The following is a 21,691-nucleotide window of genomic DNA, read 5'->3' as shown; positions in this document are numbered from 1 at the left end:
GCCGCGCGGGCGCCGCGGGCTCGGGGCGCGAGCGCGGAGCTCCCAAACGGGAGGGAAAAGGCGGGTCTCCGGCTTGTTTTGATTCGGCTTCACTGACACACTCTGGCCCCGCCCCGGCCGTGACGTCACTAGAGCGCGTGTCTGGTCACGCCCACCTGGTGACCTCACGCCACACGGGCCAGCCCGCGTGACGTCACGCCACGCGCGGAGCCCACCACCCTCGAGTGACGTCATCCCTCGAGCAGGCCCCTCCTCCCGGACCCTTGGAGGTCTGGGAGTCTGCGCACCACCTGGCCTCCGGTGGCCTGGAATAGTGATCCGATACATGTAAGTTGGTCTGTGGCTTGGTCTGTGGCACCGTCTCCTTTCTCCCACCTTAATGTGATTGAGACTTGAAACAATCTGGCCCAAAAAAATTGTCGAACAGGAATGGAAAATAAAGGATTTAGATTAATGATCCATTGAAAGACTTTGCCCTTCAGGAGCAATGTGAAGTTCCGTAATTATGGGAATGAACATCAGGGACCCAAAATGGGAAGTCATCACAGTCTTGTGGTGAAATTGCCCTTTCAAACTGGACTCAACATCCCGGAATGAAGCTAAATGTTGCTGTGTCGGAGAGACACACCCTGCCTGGGAAGAAACTCAATCTTGAAGGATAGGGGATAGAGATGAGCTGTCCTGAAAGATAGGTGACCACCTCAGTGAGCAGGAGATTAGAAGGTGACGCCTTTGAAGAGAGGCTATGAGTGAGGGCAGGAGACCCGAGAAGTTTCATAAGGTCACTTTTCTGAAAATGAATTTTACATTCACCATCCCAGCTTCTTCACATCCTCAGGTCTCAGCATCACATTTCCTTCAGGAAGATCTAACAGACCACCTTCCCCAAAGAGTTATCAAAAGTAACACTCCATTTGTTTCCTTCATCCAGCTCTAACAGGGTCAAGTATATGATTTCTGATTTCCTAGTACTCAGTGAAAGCACACTCAGTTAAATTTCCATGAGTAGGAGATTTAATCAGTGTTGGGCACTGAAGAAACAATTAACAATTGTTTGTTGAATGTATAAATTAGATTTTTCCCCATAAAATGATGGAGGAAAAACTATTTTAGCTGGTGATTTACAATTTTCCCCTTCTGTAGAGTAGTCTTTAATGAACCCAGCTAGCTCCTTGATAAAGACTGTAGCTGTGCTGAGAAGCATAGATAGGTAGGGAAGCATAGTGTCCTCCCAGGCTCACGGGGATTTTGACCAGGAGTGTTGGATAGTCGCAGTGGAATCCACAACAGTGTCTGAAGCAGGAGGAAGGAGTGCCTGATTCTTGGGAGCAATTACTAGTTGGACTTTTCATTAAGAAAATGATGAGCCTTTTAATTCCCTGATATATGCTACATGAACGTGACCCTGTAGAGGACTGTACTGATTGATAGAGGGATGGGTGGATGAGTGGATGGATGGGTGGTGGATGGATGGGTGGATGGATGGATGGGTGGATGGATGGATGGATGGATGGATGGATGGATGGATGGATGGATGGATGGATTTGTGACTATTTTTGTGTCTATTTCTCCCCTATTCCAATGTTCTCGAAGCACAGGAGAGTAAGGATTTTCCTAAGTCTAGAGTCTAACAGAAAGCCTGACACAGAGTAATTGTTTAAAAACTTGTTGCAAGTAGAAGGCCTAAAGCACGCTTACTTTTTTACATTTTTCTGAATTAAAAGCCTCCACTAAATCATTCGTTTTCAAGGAAGTCTTCTCTGACAACCCAAAGCTAGACTCACCCCTTAGCACAGCCCCTAACTTCCTAACACCCCAACCCTGTGCTCCCTGTGCCTTCCCCCAACAGTTGGTATACCTGACAGTGGAATTGCCTATCTCCTTGTCTCTTGGCTGGGCCCCACTAGACTATAAACTCTAATGATGGTGGGAGCTATGTCTGTCAGAATCACTGTATCCTTAGTACCTACCACAGTTATATGGTACACGCTAGGTATGTAATGAATGTATGACAAATACATGACTACTAGATAAGTAGAGACATGCGCTGAAGGTAACTAGTGAGATCTGGTTGCGTACTTGGATATAAGGGATGAAACAAAGCATGAATTCAATCAAGATATTCTGAAAACTGGAGGAAATTATGACAATGATTAATTTAATGGAAATTTCAGAAGTTCTCAAAGAATATAATGAGTTAATAGCCCATTTAGACTTAACTTCATTATTGATATCCCCACCAGAGATGATGAGTAATAACAAAATATTTTGGTGACCTTGCCATTGGTCTTTCTGTGTGTGTGTGTGTGTGTGTGTGTGTTTTAAGGCAATAAGAATGAAGAAACTGTGAGAGCGCAAGAAAATTGAGGTAATTATTTTCTTGAATAAACACATTGCTGTTGTGCCATATTGGATCAGAATAAGTGTGCATGTACCCTGCAGACAGACATTCACACCAGCTGCCTCCCACCTCTCCATAAATGAGACTTAAGAATTGGAAACTTTCCCACAAAAATACCATACTTGGCTCAATACACACAGACATTCAGCCAGTTGCTGTTCTTGTTAATTGTGTAAGCTACCTCTTTCTCATTCAAACTGAAACCAATGACAAGGAGGAAAGAGAGCTGGGCCACTTTTTCCATGCTAATCTATTTTTAGGTTTATTCCAATTTGATGCAAATAGTTTTGATTATATTGCTACTCCAAAATATACTAAAGTCAAGATGTTAGAAACAGAATTTAAGTGAGGTTAAAGGACTTCAATTTCTACTTCCATAGAAATTGTGAACATTCCATAATTGCATAAGAATCTTGCTGTTTTAGCCCTTTTATCTTTCCCTTTTTGTACCAATTTCTGAATGGAAGGAAGAGAAGGAAAGAGAAAGGGGAGGAGAAAAGGCAAAAAGGAGGAACCTGCTAAAAGATGGAAACACAAAGCCCTCCCCTCAGATGCTTCCAGAAAGAAATATAAAGAGCTCTAGGAAAAGGAAGTAGTCAATGTGCTTGCCTTCTCTTTTATTAATTTCCCTGATCAACTCAAATGCTCTCAAATGAGTATCAAAATAATTACATCTCTGCCCAGGCTTTCCATCCCCAGCTTCAACACTCAGGTCTTTAAAAAGTTAAAAATAACACAGCAACAAATCAAGGTCATCAATAGTAAACAATTTACACTCTTGAGAAAAGAGACAAGCTAATCTTCAGACTCAAAATAAGCGGACATTATTTCAGGACTCTTGTTCTGGTTGATTTTTTCTGCTTGACATTTGTGCCTGGCTCCTGAACTCTAAGGTCAGCTAAGTCATTTGGGCTAGAGTTAGCCTGGTTTGTTAAAGTTATTTCATGTAATTGAGCAACCTGTATTATCTCCATGTATTAGTTTTTCTTTTCTGAAAATAGCATCTCCTATGCCAACATGTTTAGTTCAAGGAATAATAAATGTGATTATAAAGAACTTTGATAAAAGTGGAATACTACTAAAAAAAAAGGAATACTAATATAAATAATAACATCGACTGCTAAGTAACATTATAACATTATACTATTCCCAATTATCAATGTATTTTTATTGTGCCTTCAATATATAGCAATATATTTTAAATAAGTATTCTCAAAATCTCTCTTTGGGCCTTTAGTTGTGACTTTAACATTTTTACTTCCATAATCTATAAAAGTAGTCATTTTAAAATAACAGGATTTCTGTTCTGCAAGTCTTGGGCTTATAGCTTACTCCAACCTCTGTGTCTTCTTTGTTTATATGGTTGTCCCAACTCAGCAGCAACATTGTCTTGGGGCCTCATAATCTAAACAGGATGTTTCTTATAAAAGAAAGATCAAGTCTAATCTTTTCTGAAGCAGATTTCCCTGGACTCATACCATTCAAAACTCTCCAAACCATGGGTCATGGTTAGCAGTTGTGAAGTTAATTCAGAGTTTCTACAAGCATTTTTTAAAAACTGAAACAAATTTTAAAATATCAGAATGCATTACATACAGAAGTAAGTATTGCTTTATGAACCATTTTATTTTATAAAATTTAGTTTATGCACACACACATATTTCTGATGTGTGTAGCTTGTCTTTCTACTGTCTTCAGACTAGTTTAAAGTCTCCAAAGACAGGGATCAGTGATTTCATCTTTTGGTTATCTTCTTGTGACATTACCATCAAGAGGGCTTTGCTTACCTGGCCCAACCATATGTGAAGGTTCCTCCAATTACTAAAAATGTATCTACTATATGACCTAGGGATTGTACTCCTAAGAATCTACCCAAAGGACACAAAAACATTGATCTAAAAGGAAACTTGCACCCCAATGTTAACTGCAGCACTATTTACAATAGTTAAGATATGGAGACAACCTAAATGCCAAAAAAGATGAATGGATCAAGAAGATGTGGTCTATATACACAATGGAATGCTATTCAGCCGTCAAAAAGATAAGCTTGTGCCTTTCACAGCAAGTCGGGCAGAGGTAGAAGGGATTATGCTCAGTGAAATAAGCAGAAGGAAAAAGAAAAATCTCTGGTGGTTTCACTTAGCAGAGTATAGGGGAGACAGGTGAAATATAAAAAATAAAAAGACAACACTTGCAGGCAAAATATGGATTAAAGGACTGCAGCAGAGAAAGGGAGAGAAAAAGCTCAAAATGTGAGGGAGAGTGCAAGGAACTATTGTGATGGTTTAACAGGTGGTAGGGTGGTGGGAGATTTATGGGGACTGCATCTGAGAGGAGAAATTAAATACTGTACAAAAAAGAACAACAATGTAAGAAAATGCAAAAGCTTAATCAAGAGAAGAAAAAAAGGGCTTTGATTCCAAGTGCCATGCATATGCACAAAAACCAAACTAAACTGAAAGACACGAATTCTAATGGGGGTGGGGAGGGACACAACAAACATATGAAAGGCATAAAAATGAACTTCAAGCCTAAAATAAAAGAGAAACAATGGGTTGTGTGTGTTTCATTTTGTTTCCCTTTTTTGGTAGAAGTATGGGGTGTAGATAATTCAGATGACCAGACTATAAAGAGTGGAGGCAATTTGTCAAGGTAACTTAATGGGAAAGCCTTGAAGATTGGCTTCTTACAAAGGCATGAAAGCAAGAATAAGTATGGAACACGCACACACGCACACACAGAGGAAGCTATGGAGACTGGTTTGACTGGGTAGAGATGGGAAAACATTCTGATGAGCCCAATGCAGCTGGTTATAGTCCAGACCATGATGACTAGTGAGGAAGCGAGAATTCATCACCTCACCCCTATCTTCCTTGCTTGCTTTCTTCCCCCACCCCATAGTTCTTAATTACTATCACTATCTATTTTTTATTTTTATGTCTGTTTACATCCTTCTCCCATAGCTAGCACTCTATGTAAAGAGAACTATATAATTCTTTTCAAGGTCAGCTTTGAATAACAAGAAGCAATAAGGTAGTACTATCATCCTCAGCAATTGCAGCCCCCATGCAACTATTAACTTCTATATCTTGGATTTCTGATATCGTCTCTGAATCTGAAAATGGCCTTGAAAATTCAAATATTTTTAGCACTTAGATTTCTTCTCCCAGATCCTCTGTGTTTCTTCCCAATCAAGTCAGTATTTGCCTATGCTACCATTCCAGAGCATGAGCTAGCCAGGGCTTCCTTAGGCTGTCCCCAGGGTTTGACCCAGATAATTCAGCATTGGCCTTCTCTAAATGCCTCTTTTAATACTGCACTAATTATTTACTTCAGCCTAACAAATTGCCCCATACTTTAGTAGCTTAAAACAACAAACATTTAGCACTGCTGGTGGGAATGCAAACAAGTACAACCACCATGGAAAACTGTTTGGAGGTTCCTCAAACTGCTAAACATGGAGCTTCCATGGAGCAATCCCATTCCTATATATCTACCCAAAAGACACAAAAACATTGATTCATAAAGACACCTGCACCCCCATGTTTATTGTTACTTTATTTACAAAGACATGGAAACAGCCCAAATGCCCAAAAGTGGATGACTGAATTGAAAAGATGTGAAACATATACACAATGGAATATTACTCAGTAACCAAAAATAAATAAATAAATAAACACATGTATATTATAGCAATATGGATGGAGCTGGAAAAGATCATCCATAGTGAAATAAGCCAGAAAGAAAAGGTAAAAAACCAGATGGTTCACCCACAGCAAGAGTATAATAGACCAGGTGAGAAAATAATGATAATAATGAACAGCCATATACCAGAGACATTTTATGGGGGTGGAGTGGGAAATGGGATCAAAAACAATGGGGGGAGGGGAATGCACTGGACTATGGTGATGGCACACGGATGATTTGGTGATGGGAAGCCCATGGGGATTACAACTGAGATGAAAAAATGTACAGAATGATGTAAAAATAAACTATTATATTATTTAAAAAAATTATCTCAGTTTCTGAGAGTCAGGTATCTAGGTACGGCTTTGCAGAGTCATTAGCCTCAGGATATCCCACAACACCAAGGTCAAGGCATCAGCAAGAGTGCAGTGCAGTCATGTCATGTCAGGACCTGGGAGAGGAAAATCCACTTCCAAACTCTCAACGTTGTTGACAGGATTCTCTTCCTCAGGGCTGTTGGCCTGAGGCCACCTTCAATTCCTTGCATCCCTCAGGCAGCTGGCTTTTCCCAAGTGAGCAAGTGAGAGAACAGGTGAAGATAATAAAATAGTAGCCAGTCTTTTTTTGTAAACTAATCTCAGAAGTAACAAGCTGCACTTTGGCAACACTATTTCTTAGAAGCAAGTCACTAGGGTCAAGGGGAGGGGATTATTCAAGCACATAAGAAGGATTGGGTATTTCCACTGAAGCCCATTTTAGAAGCTGCCTATCACACCTCCGACAAACATTTCTTGAGATCTAAGTTCTAATGCCTAGTTTAAAGGACCAGAAAGCTGGATTGTATTACCATTTCAGTGTATTATATATGTATCAAAATAATGGCCTATAGGTATAGACAGATATATAGTCAGTTACACTTCAATAAAGTTGGGAGTAAAAAAAGAGTAAAGAAAAGGATGAATTTATTCTCATTCTTCCTTTCTCACTTATTATTTCAATTAACCTTTGATGATAATGGACAATAAAATTTTATGAATTTCAAGGAACTTTTGCAAAATGTGAAAACTTAAACTGTTTCAGTCCTCTATCCAAAACTCTATTGACTTTTAGAACAAACACAATCAGTATAGAAAACTACAGGGTACTTCAAGGACCCCCATGTTTTTAAGTACTACAGTTATTGCTAAGCCTGTTTCTGGAGTTCCGTTTGCTTATTCTAGAATAGAATTCACCTTCAAGATTCCTCCTCCTCCTTTGGTTCCAAGCATCAATTTTTAACAAAAGTATCCTGTGAATATTAGTTATATAAGAAGTGCCTGTTTCTGTGGGTAAGTCTAGGAAACACCTTGTATTTTTGGAGTCAACATCCTTGAATGCAAAGATGGTACTAGACCACCACAAATTTGCTACTCCTCCCTTCAAGAAATGCAGTTTATTTTCCACCCCCTTGAATACAACCTGACTTAGGGGACTTGCTTTGACCAAATAGAAATGCAGTAAAAGTAATGTTTCTGCAGTTCACATCCAAGCTTTTGCATGTACTCTCTGAAAGTCAACCATTATGGAATAAAGAAATTTGAGCTACTCTGTGGAATGAGAGATCATGTTTCATAAGATGGAAGGAGACAAGGACTGTCTCCTTAAGCAAACCTGACTCAGGCTCCTGAGTTCTAGAGGAGTTCTAGGAAGGTCTGGATTCTAATTTGGAGTTCTGTTCTTAGCCTGCTTTGTCCAGTATTAGCAAGAATTCTAGTGGGTCTGTCTATCAAATCTTCCCCACTCTTCTGATCACCCTATGACTTAGCATCTGCATTAGTGCCTGCCTTCATCCAGCATCCTGTCAGTTGAGGCAAGATCTCCTTATCTCGGATATTTCCTCAGTTATTTTCCATACACTCTCCCACTCTGATCCTTGATTACTCATTCCCCACTTTTCAACTCAATCTTTCTCCCTTACTACACCATTCTCCCCTGAATAAAGTCTCCCTTACTATCTTTAACACTTGCCATGGACACATTTTTTTCTTTAACAAAGGATCCTAGACACCTGGAAGATGAATAGTGTTGATGTGAATAATTTGAGACAAGTGAAAATAAGTGAGTCCATTAAAGAATTAAGACTAAGGACTCAGCCTGGGAACAATATCCAGCTAAGCCAAATCTGACCTTCTCCATTGGGATTTTATACATTTTTTGCAAGGGAAATATTTCAAGGATTTAAACAGGTATCTAGCTAATGCATTTAGCCGATGTTGTCTATATCTAGAGGAAAACAAAAAGGGCTTTAAATTTTACCCTAGCTATTTAAGCTTTATCCCCTAGGAACTGGAAATTTTAGCAATACCATAAACTTTGAATCTTTTTTTTTTTTTTTTGAAGTTACTGTGATTTGCCCAGAGGCAACTTCTTGTTATTGCTGGCAAAGCTTCTTCACAAGACCAGTTTTGCTGTGTCTTGACTCGTGGCTTACCCCCACCACTTTAGTTGAGACCAGGGAGAGAGCTACCCACTTTATTGTTAACTTTGCTAACAAGATGTCATCTTTGACATTCCGTTCTTAGCCAAACTCCTAGCTCAGAGGTTCTCAACCATTTGGGCCACCAGGAAATATTTTTGCTTGTCACTACTAACATCTGATAGAAGCCAAGATACTACTAAATATTCTACAACACACAGGTCAGCCCTCACAGCAAGGAATTATTCCAAGTGTAGTATTATGGTTGACACAGGTCAGCCCTCACAGCAAGGACTTATTGCAAGTGTAGTATTATGGTTGAGAATCTTACCTTAACTTGATGCAGCCATTGAGTCACCACAAGAGCTTTTTGTCTCAATGAGCACAGTCAATGCACAAAACTACAAGAAATAATACATATTGTCGCTTAAAGCAAAGAGTGAGGAACTTTCTTTTTTTTTTTTAAGACTTACTTATGCATACAGAGCTGGGGTACAGGCCAGAGGTGCAAGGGCAGAGAGAGGATTCACCAGAGACAGAGTGGGGAGCAGAACAGGCAAACTGATGAAGTACACTGCTGAGGGGAGCAGGGGGAGGGTCAGGAGAGGTCTGCCACGCCATGTATATCACCTCCGGGGTAGAGGTCGAACTCATGCTGAAGTAGCTTAAGCTTCTTAGTGCTGTGCTTTAACACGTTGCACCAGGGAAGGCCCCCCAGTGAGGAACTTTTCAATGGTGTGCTGTTCACCAATGAAAAGGGCAAGAGAGAGCTCTGATTTGTAGCATTTACCTGAGGTAGATTAGTAGGTTAGGAAACCAACATGAGCCACTGATTTAAGGTTGGAGAGAGGTGTGCAGAGCTGGCTCTGTGAACCAGTCAGACCTGGTTCCACTTCAATAGAAAACACCATGTATGCCTGAATTCTAGGTATGGGCACTTCTTGTGTTTGACTGTCAACCTCGTCAGGGTTCTCTACTTGTATAATGTGTCAATGTTTATCTTGAAAACCTCCATAAATGCAAAAACATTGGTTCTGCAGTCTTTCTTGCTTGTAACATTTTCTGCTCCACTAAGTCGATCAAATTTGAGTTTAGTCAGGAAACTCCCACAGAGGATCACGGCATGAACTCCACCCCCAAAGTAATCCTAAAATATTTGTGGTGTTGAGGTAAGTGGTCTGGTTTGGGACAGAACATTGCCCTCAGTAATCTGTAGGTTTTCTTTGTGAAATGAAACACCTAAAAAATAGCATAAGGAGCTAGGCAAAAGCGGAAGCAGGGACAGTGGGAGGAATACCTTTGTCGAGTTTGGGCTCATGCTGGAACACGTTTTTGTTGAGAAAGAAAAATTTTTTTTTCTTTCAAAATAAAGGGAATTTCTTCTAGCACATAAGCCCCAAACATTCTTTGTTATTTCCTAGAACAGTCAGTTCTCAGGTTTCAGGGTGGACACTGGCGTTAGCCTCTATTAAGTGTTATTATAGTTGTGTGGCTAGGAAACTGTGCCTGGAGCCAGACTTCCTGGATTTCAGTCTTGGCTGACTAGCTGTTTGACCTTGGGCAAGTTATTTGTGAACTACGGATAATAATGATATCTATTTCAGAGTTCACACGGATAATGTTGGTGTAGTCCCCAGCGCAGGGTAAGCTCTTTAAAAATAACAGCTATTATTGCAAATTTTAGCATGAGCCAAAGTTTATATTCACTGTTATTTAATTTTCCTACTTTTAGCTGAAAATACTATTTAACTTTATATTTTTAACTGTAAACAAACAAAAAAAAATCTACAGCAGTGCTAGTTCTAGGTCAAGGATAAACTGTTTTCAGCACACAACTCTAGTATTATCCAAGAACAAACCACACCCCACTTCCTGTTACAGAAAACTACGGGTGCCATAAAGGGACAATCAAAGCCAGGGACCCAAACAGGACATGAAGATTGCAACAGAGCGCACTCTGCTGTACACAGCTGGGAACCCGGAAGGGGAGAATAAGAGGAGCAGTGTTTCACCCTAGAGTTTCAAGTTGATTTGTGCAATAGAAGTTACTACAAGTTACTAGATTTTAAAAAGTACTATAAAAACACTATTTTTGCAACAACATTCAGGACTGATTTGCTAGAAGCATTCAGGATTGATTTGATAGAAAAAAAGGAGTGGCAGGGAAGCCAGCTCAAAACCTATTGCATCATTGTTGAGATGAGATCATAAGTGCTGGGGACAAGAAGCCTCAGAAGGACCCACAGCAAAGCATATGCATGACAGGCATTTTGAAGGAAGATATCATAGAAATAAATTCAATAATCTTTGAACTTAAAGGCAATCTAATCAATATTTTTTTTTAATTCCAGTTAGTAAGATACCATGAATTTCCATACCCATAAATTGTACCTTCTATTCTAGGAAAGCCCATAAAAAATTAAAAGAACTATGCTGGTTTCTTTGCTTTGAACGAAAAAAAAAAAAAAACTAGTTTTGTCATTAAAAAACCTTACCCAGAGAGCTAGACATATCCTGACAAACATTCTAGATTGTTCTGTTTCCAAATCTACTATCCAGAGAGGTAGTTTTAATTGAACCTACTATGTACCAGGTACAATACTATTTTCTTGGTATCATGGCTCTGTGATAAGGGATAGCAAGCACCTTTCACTTCTACGATTTATAAACAACAAAAATGTATGAGCACAGCATGAGCAGGTAAAGGAGAAGGAGCTCTGTTGTAGGAAAACTAAAGTGACTGCATCTTGAATTGATGCTATCTTGGGCTTGTGACCAGTAACTGCCTGCTCTGGGAAGACAGCCAATTTCCCCACTGCTTCTTTCATTTTTATTAACCTGTACTTGTATCTTTGTAGAACAAAGGTGCATGTTACCTCCCCACCCCCCCAAACATCTGATGACAATAGTCTTATACAAGAATGATCACACATACTAGAGGGGCTATAAGAAGACTTCTGTGGCACTAGATTCTGAACCCATACTGTCTATCTACTGCTGACCCCTGCATGCAAGTTGCCCATACTAAACTTTAATTGTGATTAATGGATGTGCCTGCTTTGTTCTTCAGACTCAAATTACCTTCTCAATATAAGGAAATTATTTATTCCCACAAATGTACATTTGGAGTTAGTCCTTCTATTTATCCTTCACTCACATAGGAAATAGTTTTACCTTCTTGTTTGTAAGTAACAATTTGAAAAAAAAATCTTTTTTTTGTCTTATGAAGGAGGAGAAAAGTGATATTGATTAAATAATGAGATAATCATTTTCTATTTATAACAGTAAAACTTCATTGAGATCAATTTCAAAAATATTTACTGAACATAAAATGAAAGTCTGTGCCAGAGTCAAATGCAAAGTGATGAACAATTCCTGCCCATTTTAAATTAACTTGTAGCTTGACAAGAGAAAATGTGAGTATTTCCTTATTTTCATGCCTTTCTTCAAAGTAACTTACAGAGAACAGCAAGCTATAACACATACACACACATGTAGTCAAAGCAAGAAATAAAGATAAGGCAACAGGAAAGCAAAAATGGCATCACAAAGTAGAAATAGGCTAATGTACAGAGTAAACACAATAAAGACATACAGACACTTGTTATGGATTCACCAGGAATTTGGTTCTAAATTTTTAGCAATCTCTATAAAAGAAGAAACAAGTCCACAGTTTCCACCCCATAAAAGCAGACCAATTGCTCAGGAAATACACTAGTTCTGATATAAGACAAATACTTAATATGCAATACTATGTGATATATAGAAAATATCCTCATAATATCCTTATAGTAAGTAGAATGGGTTATGTGGATAAAACATCATAGAATGAGCTGTTCGTTTATCATCAAAGTTCAGTTCAGTCAAAATAATTTTATGGGGATTCACTGAAGTATAAATTTTCATCATAATGTGCTAAGTACAAGGACAGAAATACGCACCAAATGCTATGGATAAACAGAGAGGATACAACCACAAGTATACTTTTAAAGTTTGGAAGCATCATCAATCTCCAAAGATTGATTCTGGGAGACCCAATTTCCAAAGGAAGTTTACCGGCTTTGTTGAAGACACCTAAACTTGTTTAGGCCCCAAATGCTTAGTAAGGATGGACTGTTATTTGGGGCTTTCTCATCACATTAAAATTCGGACCAAAAAACCCCCACAACTTTAATTAAAGAATCTCCATTTTCTTTACCACATTGTTACTATTTAATATAATGAATAATAAACTAAGAAAACAGTCTCCCTACCTAGATTGTGGCTGCCCAAAGAAGCAATGAAAGTTTAAAGCAAGTTTTAAAGCAAGCTCATCTAGGCCTCCAAAACCACAGAACAGGAGCCCTGGGGGGTTAATGCTGGTTCCACCCTCACCTGCTTTTTTAAAACTGCTACCATCAACAGTTACTTTTCTACTTAATCACAGCAAAAGAAAGAATAAGGCAACAACGGAAATTCTTGACATACAATCATCCACGCATCTGGTATCAAAGTCTTGATTTCTACTTCTTTCAAATAAAAGGGAATGACAAGATTTGGCATAAAGGGAAAGAACATATTTGCATGGCTGGTATTGTGAAGGTAATATATTTTTCAGTGTCCAGGTGTGAAAGAGAAGTAGCATTTTCAACTTTTTCATCCCATCACTAAGGGATAAAGAGTCTTTAGATACCCACAGATACAGTGCAGCCTCTGTATACCCTGTTGTTGCATGACAGAGGGCCTCCATAGCACTGTGGTTGGGTCTAGGAAACTAACCTCATGCAATTCCTCAAATGAAGAATATTTTGCCTTCTTGTCTGTTGGGTAACAATATAATTCATTGTCTTTTCTCTTTGTCGTACCATGGAAGAGAAAATTGGCGTTGCTTATATTAAGATGATTCTTTTCTATTTTGTGATGGCAATTTTAATTTTTTTGTTTGTTTTTGTTTTTAAGATTTGTTTCTTATGCATACAGAACTGGGGTACAAGCCAGAGGTGCAAGGGCAGTGAGAGGCTTCACTGGAGACTGAGTGGAGAGCAGAACAGGCAGATCTGAGAAATACACTGGTGAGGGGAACAGCGGGCGGGTCAGGAGAGGTCTGCTGCGCCACATGGATCACCTCCCAGGCGGGGATTGAACTTGCACTGAAGTGGCTACGGCTCACTTGCAGTGCTGTGTCCTAACCTATTGTGCCACTAGGCAGGACCTATTTAGTTTGTTTTTTAAAAATATCGGGCGAGCATAAAAAACGAAGGTATGTGCCAGATTCAAGTGCAAAGTGATGAAGAGACAAACATGAACTCAAGCTTAGTGAGAGAGAAATACAAATGTGTTTTCATCACATACTCTTCTCCAAATGGCCTAGAAAGAACATTTTGAACATTCTTGTGATCAACACAAGAATATAAGCACCTTCCAATGCCCCAGTGTCCACATACTCACACCTGTATATACAAAACCCCATCCAGAATTCTGAATTCTCAACTCTGGCTTCTAAAGTGGATTTTCTTTGGCAGAACCAGTAGTTTTCGATCCTACCTCACAAGTACTGTGGCCCAAGAACAGGGGCCACCACAGAGACCACACACATCCCCCCATTGGCTCTTTCTAGCTATGAGATGAACCTCTAAATGTTAATTGAAAGACTGCAGACATCTCTGACGTCACCCTTGCCCACTTTACCATTGAATTTCCAGTTCCTTTGGATTCTGCTGCCATCATCTCTCACATAGCCTTCTCTTCTATGTCCACTGCTACTTTTCCCCATGACCTGCATGACTTCTGGCAGAACCCAATCTCTCCCACCCTTCCACACCTTTGACACTTTGCTGCATTTCACTTACTTTGTTGAGTCCATTTTAGCTTATATTTGATATTTATAGATTTTGAATCCCTGAATATGACAGCAGTGACAGGGAGCAGCTTTCTTCTCAACTTTGTCTTGGTCAAGGCTTTATATACCAATAGTTCAGGGAATCTCTTTGAAAACCAAGGAGAAGGAATAAAGGAAGGAAAAAGAAAGAAGGGAATGTTAAGGAATGGAATGGAATAAAATTAAAGGAAAGGAAGACAATAGAAAAAATCTGTAGCATCATTTTTATAAGGGGTATGTAATAGGTCTGCAGAATAAGTTTCATCTAAATTCTCTCTTTATAAGGTTTTTCATAACTAAATCCTTATTTTTTCTTGGATTGTTATACTTTTAGAACTTAAATCACTCAGCACTTGTACATATATAGATACCAGTATTTAGCCAATGTGTAACATTGCTCCATCAAGGTTTTCACTTCCTAATATATCTCTTTCATTCAGTTTTTCTTCACAGTCAACATGTTCTATCCTTAAGATAATGGAAAATAGACTAAATGCTTTGGAGAATGTTCCACAATTTTATTTGACTATACTCTTTATTGTCCCTGCTGGGTATCTGAGATAGTTCATGAAAGCTAGTATGTTATACAATTGTAAAATGATTATTTTTTTCATGTCTGTGACTCAGAAAACTCTGACAAGGACCTCTGCAGCTGCACTGGTTATAATCTCAGACTGTGATCCCCAGCCAGGTGCCAGGATAATGGTGGTCTATTAATATCTCCCATGCCAGCTGTTACCCCTATATGAGCAATACCCAAGCACTGGGGAGGAGGCTTCAGCTTTATCTGTAGCTTCTCTTTTTGGTAGGGAATAAACGTTATGATCTGTTTTTAAATAGAACTAATGAGAAATAATGTCTTGTGAAATTTGTTTTTCATTCAAAGTACCAATGATAGACCTTTTGTGGACATTCTAAAGTCTGAGACAGATACAGAGCACAGAACTTCAGGCTGCAAACATTATTGGTGAAATGAAACACGTGATTTACTTGAGTCCGCAATGGGAATCAATCTGTGGAGAAAGTATCCTGTAGATCATTTCAGGCGGCCTGTCTATTAAGTCTCAACACAACCTCCGCTATGGCCAGAGTTCTATCCCCAGCCAAGGAGATGACCCACATATGGTACAGCAGACCTCTCCTGTCTCGCCTGCTGCTCCTCTTAGCAGTACATTTCAATTGATCGTCCTGTTCTGCTTTCACTCTGTCTCTGGGGAATCTTCTTACCCCCTGCACCTCTGGCCTACGCCCCAGTTTTTCTATACCAGAAAAAAAAAAATTAATGAAAAAAAAAAGTATCCTGAGTTGGTATAATTGACATAATAAATAGGTAAAACATGAAACAAAAACACACTGACAGGTGAGATCAAAGGAGATCAAGAGAATACACATGAAAAGCAGCTAAGAAATAAGGTTGTATGGTATTTCAATTTTGAAAAGTACTAACAAAGTCATCTAAAAAACCCCAAAATAGTGTGATGGGGTCCTACTTAAAACAGACCATACTCTTTATCTTTAAAGTTAATGCCTAATTTGTAAATATTTAGTCAATTATCATGCAAAAATCAGAAAGGTGACCAAAACCAAAGTATTCTGAGATATATTTCAATTTATTCAAAGTCACTTCATTGTACATGGAAGAAACTTGCAACCCAGTCTCCCCTTCAGCACTGGAATTCCTTCTCCAGCATCCCTAGCAGTTGTTCCTTTAGTCTTAGCCTGGCTCCAGACTTGCTGAGTTTCGTAGCTTTAACTGAACTCCTCCCGTGACAGTGAGCTAAGCCCTCAGCGAGGGGGCCCGTGTTGGACATTACTGATTTCTGGAATGTTCAAACCTTATATCCTATTACTGATGGAAGATAGAAATAGAAAGGCTGGAGAGGGTGCTACCTCCTTTGCACAAGGAGGTAGGAGTAGAAGGGGTTCGCATACGCCCTTAATCAAGGTATGGAAACCAAGACCCTTAAGCTTCAATGCCCAGATCAGGTGTCAAACTGTTGCAGGGAGTGTCACCTGCAGATGAAGATACGAGGATGAAGGAACAAACATTCACTCAGGAAGATGAGGCCCTCCAAAAGGAAGAGAAGATGATAAAACCCAGCACTGCCCCACAAAGAGCAGCAGCCCTCTGCCCACCTGTGACTATGCAGGTGCTTTTTCCACCAGCTCTCTCCCTCTGCAGGGCAGCAGCCTCCTGCCTGCCCATGACCTGCACTATGCCAGCGGCTTCTCTTTACTGACCTCCCACAGCAGATGCAGCTTCCTCAAGGCCACTCACCTGCACCCATGCCATGCAGGCGTTTCTTAGCAAACCTGTCCCTTTCAGAGCAGCTCTTCCTGCCCACTTGTGCCTATACTTTTATTCTTCTGCCCCTTTCCCTAATAAACCTGTTCTTTAAAATAGAACTAATGTCTTTGTGTCATGGAGCAGCTCACCATGCGCCGCTGAAAGGGACACTCTGGAGAAACCTTTCCCAGAGTGAACCCAAGGACCCCGCATGCCAAACCTACCAGCTCCAAAAAAAAAAACGACATCACTATTACTATTGAAGGGGTTCAGAACAGGCTACCCCAAATAGTGCCATTTTTTCATGTGGATTCTTTTGAACTAAAGGCCATCAAGGCCCAACAGTCTCAAGAAAAACTTCTACCTCTCCCTTAACTTACAAAAAGAATTTAGAGAGGGAATCTGGAGAGAGCTATTACCTGAGATAACATTTTATCTGAACGGCCTATCTGTTTGATAAGACAAACATTTAATTTCCAAATATGCACTCTTCTTATTGTTTGATGAATACACTTCCCTTTTTAGAGCCACAGGCCCTGACCCCCACAGAATGACTTATTAGTCTCAATCGACTAGATTTTCCCTTGAGTCTTTTGTCTTTGAGTTCTCATAGGTACATAGTTATGTTTTGTTTTCTCCTGTTAATCTGTCTTAAGTTGATTTGATTTTAAGACCATCCTAAAGCACCTAGAAATTTTCTTCTCCTACATTGTCTTGATCATAGTCTTGTGATCTGTGATCTTGAAGATGCTATATTATTATCTGTGGAGAAGCCCTAAGGTAGATAGAGTGACAATTTAAGATACCTTCAGTTCAGAGACTAAGGAATTATGAGAGTTGAAAGAAGATAGATATTTTCATATCCAACAATGTTTTTTGATTGAAGTAAATGGCATAACTCATTATTCTAACTTACAGTCAATGATTAATCAAAGTTAGTGTATATAGTTAATATATAAAGTGATTTCACCCTTAAGTATATAAAAATGGAATGTAATATTTTCCTTAACTAGGCTTAACTGTCATCATTCAAATTTATATATTCTCCCAGCCTAAAGTCAAACTGCTTAACAATTTTGTATGTCAGAGACATAAGGAAATTATTTTTCAAAGAATTTCTCCTTAAAAATAGTAGAAAATGGCATTTCTTTCTGTTTTATTTTCAAACCTATGCACTTGATACTGAAGTTGTCGCTTAGAATGAGAAGGCTGGAAAGACATCTGCATTGCTTCAACCTCTGGTAGAACTTAAAACTTTATAAACAGCACTCCAAAATTCTACCATTTCCTCTCTGAGGTTAAAAGCAAATGCTTACACTCATCATGCTAGTTAAGATCTTATCGGCTCTTGTTTTTCTTCCTCTGATAGGGTGCTGTGTTACTTCTCTTCCTGTGCAGAATATAAGAGGCTTTGAAAGGTGTTTTCCAAGAGAAATAAGACCAGTAGGAACATGCAGCCAATCTCACCAACCCAGCATTACGTACTCCCCAAGACTGGGAGACCCACTGAGAAAGCATTTCTTTCTAACTCTTCCTCACCTTGATGGAAAACTCACCATATCTTCTATCTGCTTTGGATTTTTGTACCTATAAATTCAAATAAAATAAAATTGTTCACTTCAAGTAATTAAATTTCTTTGTTTTCCTTTCTCCAAAGTTTGAAATGGACATATTTTAAACATTATAGATTCCTAATATGCTTAATTCTTTTTGAATAAGAGATCATGTATTTCTTTCACAAACTTCAAAGACTATAGCAGAATTAGTGCTACAAAACACTTCAGACATATATTTTCTTTATATATATGTATATTAATTTATTTTTACATATTTTTGTGCATTTTTCCATCTCAGTTGCAATCCCGTTGGGTTTCCCATCACCAAATCACCCATGTGCCCTCACCACAGTCAGATATATATTTTCTAATCCAAATGGCCAGCTTAAACCAAATTAGCCTAGAAATCTTCAAGATACAGTATTTAAGTCATTAAAATTGACAGAATAAAGAATATAACTCAAATGCAAGCGTTATTATCCTCTCTACCTTTTAAAGCCAGAGAAAATGTTCTCACAATTTCATTACTATTCTTGAAAAATAAATTAGTTTTATATCCTCACTTTCAGAAATAGTTATTCAACTTAATCTTCAAAATAAGCTTGAAGGCATTACTTTCCAGATTTCTGCAAGTAAGGAAACTGGCTTTAAGAGGAAGCGCTGTCAGGCCCAGTGCCAAACTCGAAAGAATCTGGTGACTTCAGAGCCCAGGCATGTCCACTGTCCAGTAGTTAGTCCAGGGATCTATGGCTCATCTTGGTCTGCAAATCCCACTGGAGAAGACTTTTGCATTTGCTCTCTAATAGTACCTTCCAAACAGTTTCAGCCTAGTAAATCTTAAGAGCTTTCAAATGGCTCTTCTATGGATGAGTATGCCAGTCCTTTGTAGGAGATTTCCAAAAATATACTGCAAGAAATCGTCTCAAAGACATGTTTAACTCTAAAATTCATGATTCTGAGACTACACATTTTTTAAAAGCAAAAAAAAGAAGCAAACTTATATTTAAATATTGGCATCACATGAAAGTCCCATCTTATTTAAGACAGAGATTGTCAACCTTAGACAAATATTAAATTGACCAGGAAATTTTTTAAATAAAACAAATTTGTGAGAGTCTCATTCTCAGAAATTATGATTTAGTCAGACTGGCAGAGTTCCCAAATCAAACGTTCTTTTTAAATTAAAGAATTTGTTTCAAGTCCCTGGGTAATTCTCTTCTGTAGCCAGGATGCAGAGTCACTGACTTGGGGTAAGTTGGGGGAGTCCCTGTGGAGAGTTTGGAGAATTTCAGAAGACTGGCACAGGACTGTTCAGTAAGTTGCTCTCCTTGAGAATCTATGTTTCTGCTTGTGTTGAAGATATTGTGGAGAAAAATACCCCAATAGGCATCTACTGATCTTACTGGGAAAGGCTTTTAAAGGAGATGGAGAGAGAAGAAAGTACAGTTTCATTACAAGAATAGAGATGCCAACACTAGGTCAAGGGTTTAGAAAAGTAAGAGCAAATTGTGTTCAGAGCTGGAATAGAGGTTTTAACTGAGAACAATTAAGGAAAAGCAAGAAACCCATGATCAAAATTTTGTTTCCTCTAGGCATTCAACAAGTGGTAATTAAATTTCATTGTAAATGAATTTAAATAATCATAATGGAAAACCTTTAAGTGTTTCAGATTAAGTTGTGAATTTACTACTTTTTTTTTTTAAGATTTATTTATTTACTCATATAGAAGTAGGGTACAGGCCAAGGATGCAGAAGGTAAGAGGATTCACCAGGGGCAGAGTGGGGAGCAGAACAGGCAGATGGACGAAATACACTGCTGAGGGGAGCAGTGGTGGGTCAGGAGAGGTCTGCCGCGCCATGTGGGTCACCTCTGGGGTGGGCAGGGATCAAACTCATGCTGAAGTAGCTTAGCTTCTCAGTGATGTGCTTTAACCTGCTGCACCACCAGGGAGGGCCCTAACCCCTCATCTTTAGGCAGAAACATGACATGGTAAGTTGGACTCATTAGTTGGCACTGTGGGAAGAGTGTCTTATTCAACTTTGAAAAGTTTGAAACAGTGCCACCATACCTCAATCCTAAGTTCACTCATTCACCCATTTATTCATTCAGTAAGCACTTATTGAAGCTTCACTGTGTGCCAGGCACTGGACAGGGCATGCTATTCATGGATCTCACAGAATTCAATGGGGAGACACCAGTAAGCAAGTAAAAAATTAAAAACTATAATTAAAATTTATAATTTAATGTGAAGGAAAAAATATTGAATTGCCATTAGGGAATAATGAGAGGAAACTAGCACATCATCAGTTAGAAATAGCGCTTCAGACAGAAACAAAGGGAAGGTTCTAGATCAGACAAGAGAGTAAAAGATCATGACCAAGTGCTATAGAATCTCTTCTCTATTCACACCCACTTGATGCCTAGTACCAAGAGTCCAAGCTACCAAGAACCCCTGCAGGTCCTCAACCAGGAGTGAACTTTTTCACTTTTGTGCAAACTCTTCTGCAACAGATTCAGCCTTGCATTATGCATGTGTTCTCATGTGCCTGCATGTGTGTGTGTGTGTGTAGTCTGTGCATATGTGTGTGTGGTGTATTTGTTTGTTTGGGGGGTGGGATTCATGTTGTTACTATCATGCTTTTTAATTATTTCTTGTCTTTTTAATTATTTCTTGTCATGCCTTTTAATTATTTCTTGTCTCCTACAGTTATGAATTTCATTTTTTCAAGAAAACTGCATGGGCAATTACTCTTGGATATTGTTTGTCTGGGGACACCAGAGTCATTGACAGTGTGGAAGCTTCTTCAATAAGGTCTGTGAATCTTCAAAATTGCTGACCTCAGGGAGTGAGTAAGGGCTGGGGAATAGGAATTGAGTAGTCTAAAGGGATGTGAATTATATTGGAAAGTTAGGGAGTATCTGTGGTGTGGTGTGAAGATGGGATACCCTCTTATCATACCCTTTAACTTTGACATTCTCAGCCTTTTCAATTAAATATCTATTTTAGATAAATATTAAAAGCTAACATGCTCTGTTATAAGTTGAACTGTATCCACTACCCCCAAAATATGTTGAAGTCCTAGCAGTAACAATTATGTCCTCCCTTAGACATGGATATCTGTAAAACACCAGGTAAACAGAGAAATATAGACCAGGAGTCCCCCATTTGACCCTAATCCTAACATGTCATTGGGTGGGAAAGTTTCCTCCTACCTTGGAACAGAAGTTAACAGGAAACATTGCATTAGTTTCCTCTGGTTACTATAACAAAGTACCACAAACTAGGTAGCTTGAGACAACAGAAATGTTTTGTCTCATAGTTCAGAAATTAAGCTATTGGCAAAGGTAGTTCCTTCTGAAGGCTTAAAGAAGAAGGTGTTCCATGCTTCTCTCTCACCATCTGTTAAGTCTGAAATGTTCCTTGGCTTATAGGTAGATCACTCTAAT

Source organism: Condylura cristata, unplaced genomic scaffold (assembly GCF_000260355.1).
Source record: "Condylura cristata isolate star-nosed mole 26May11 unplaced genomic scaffold, ConCri1.0 scaffold00001, whole genome shotgun sequence".
NCBI classification, from domain to species: Eukaryota; Metazoa; Chordata; class Mammalia; order Eulipotyphla; family Talpidae; genus Condylura; species Condylura cristata.
This window is presented reverse-complemented; position numbering follows the sequence as displayed.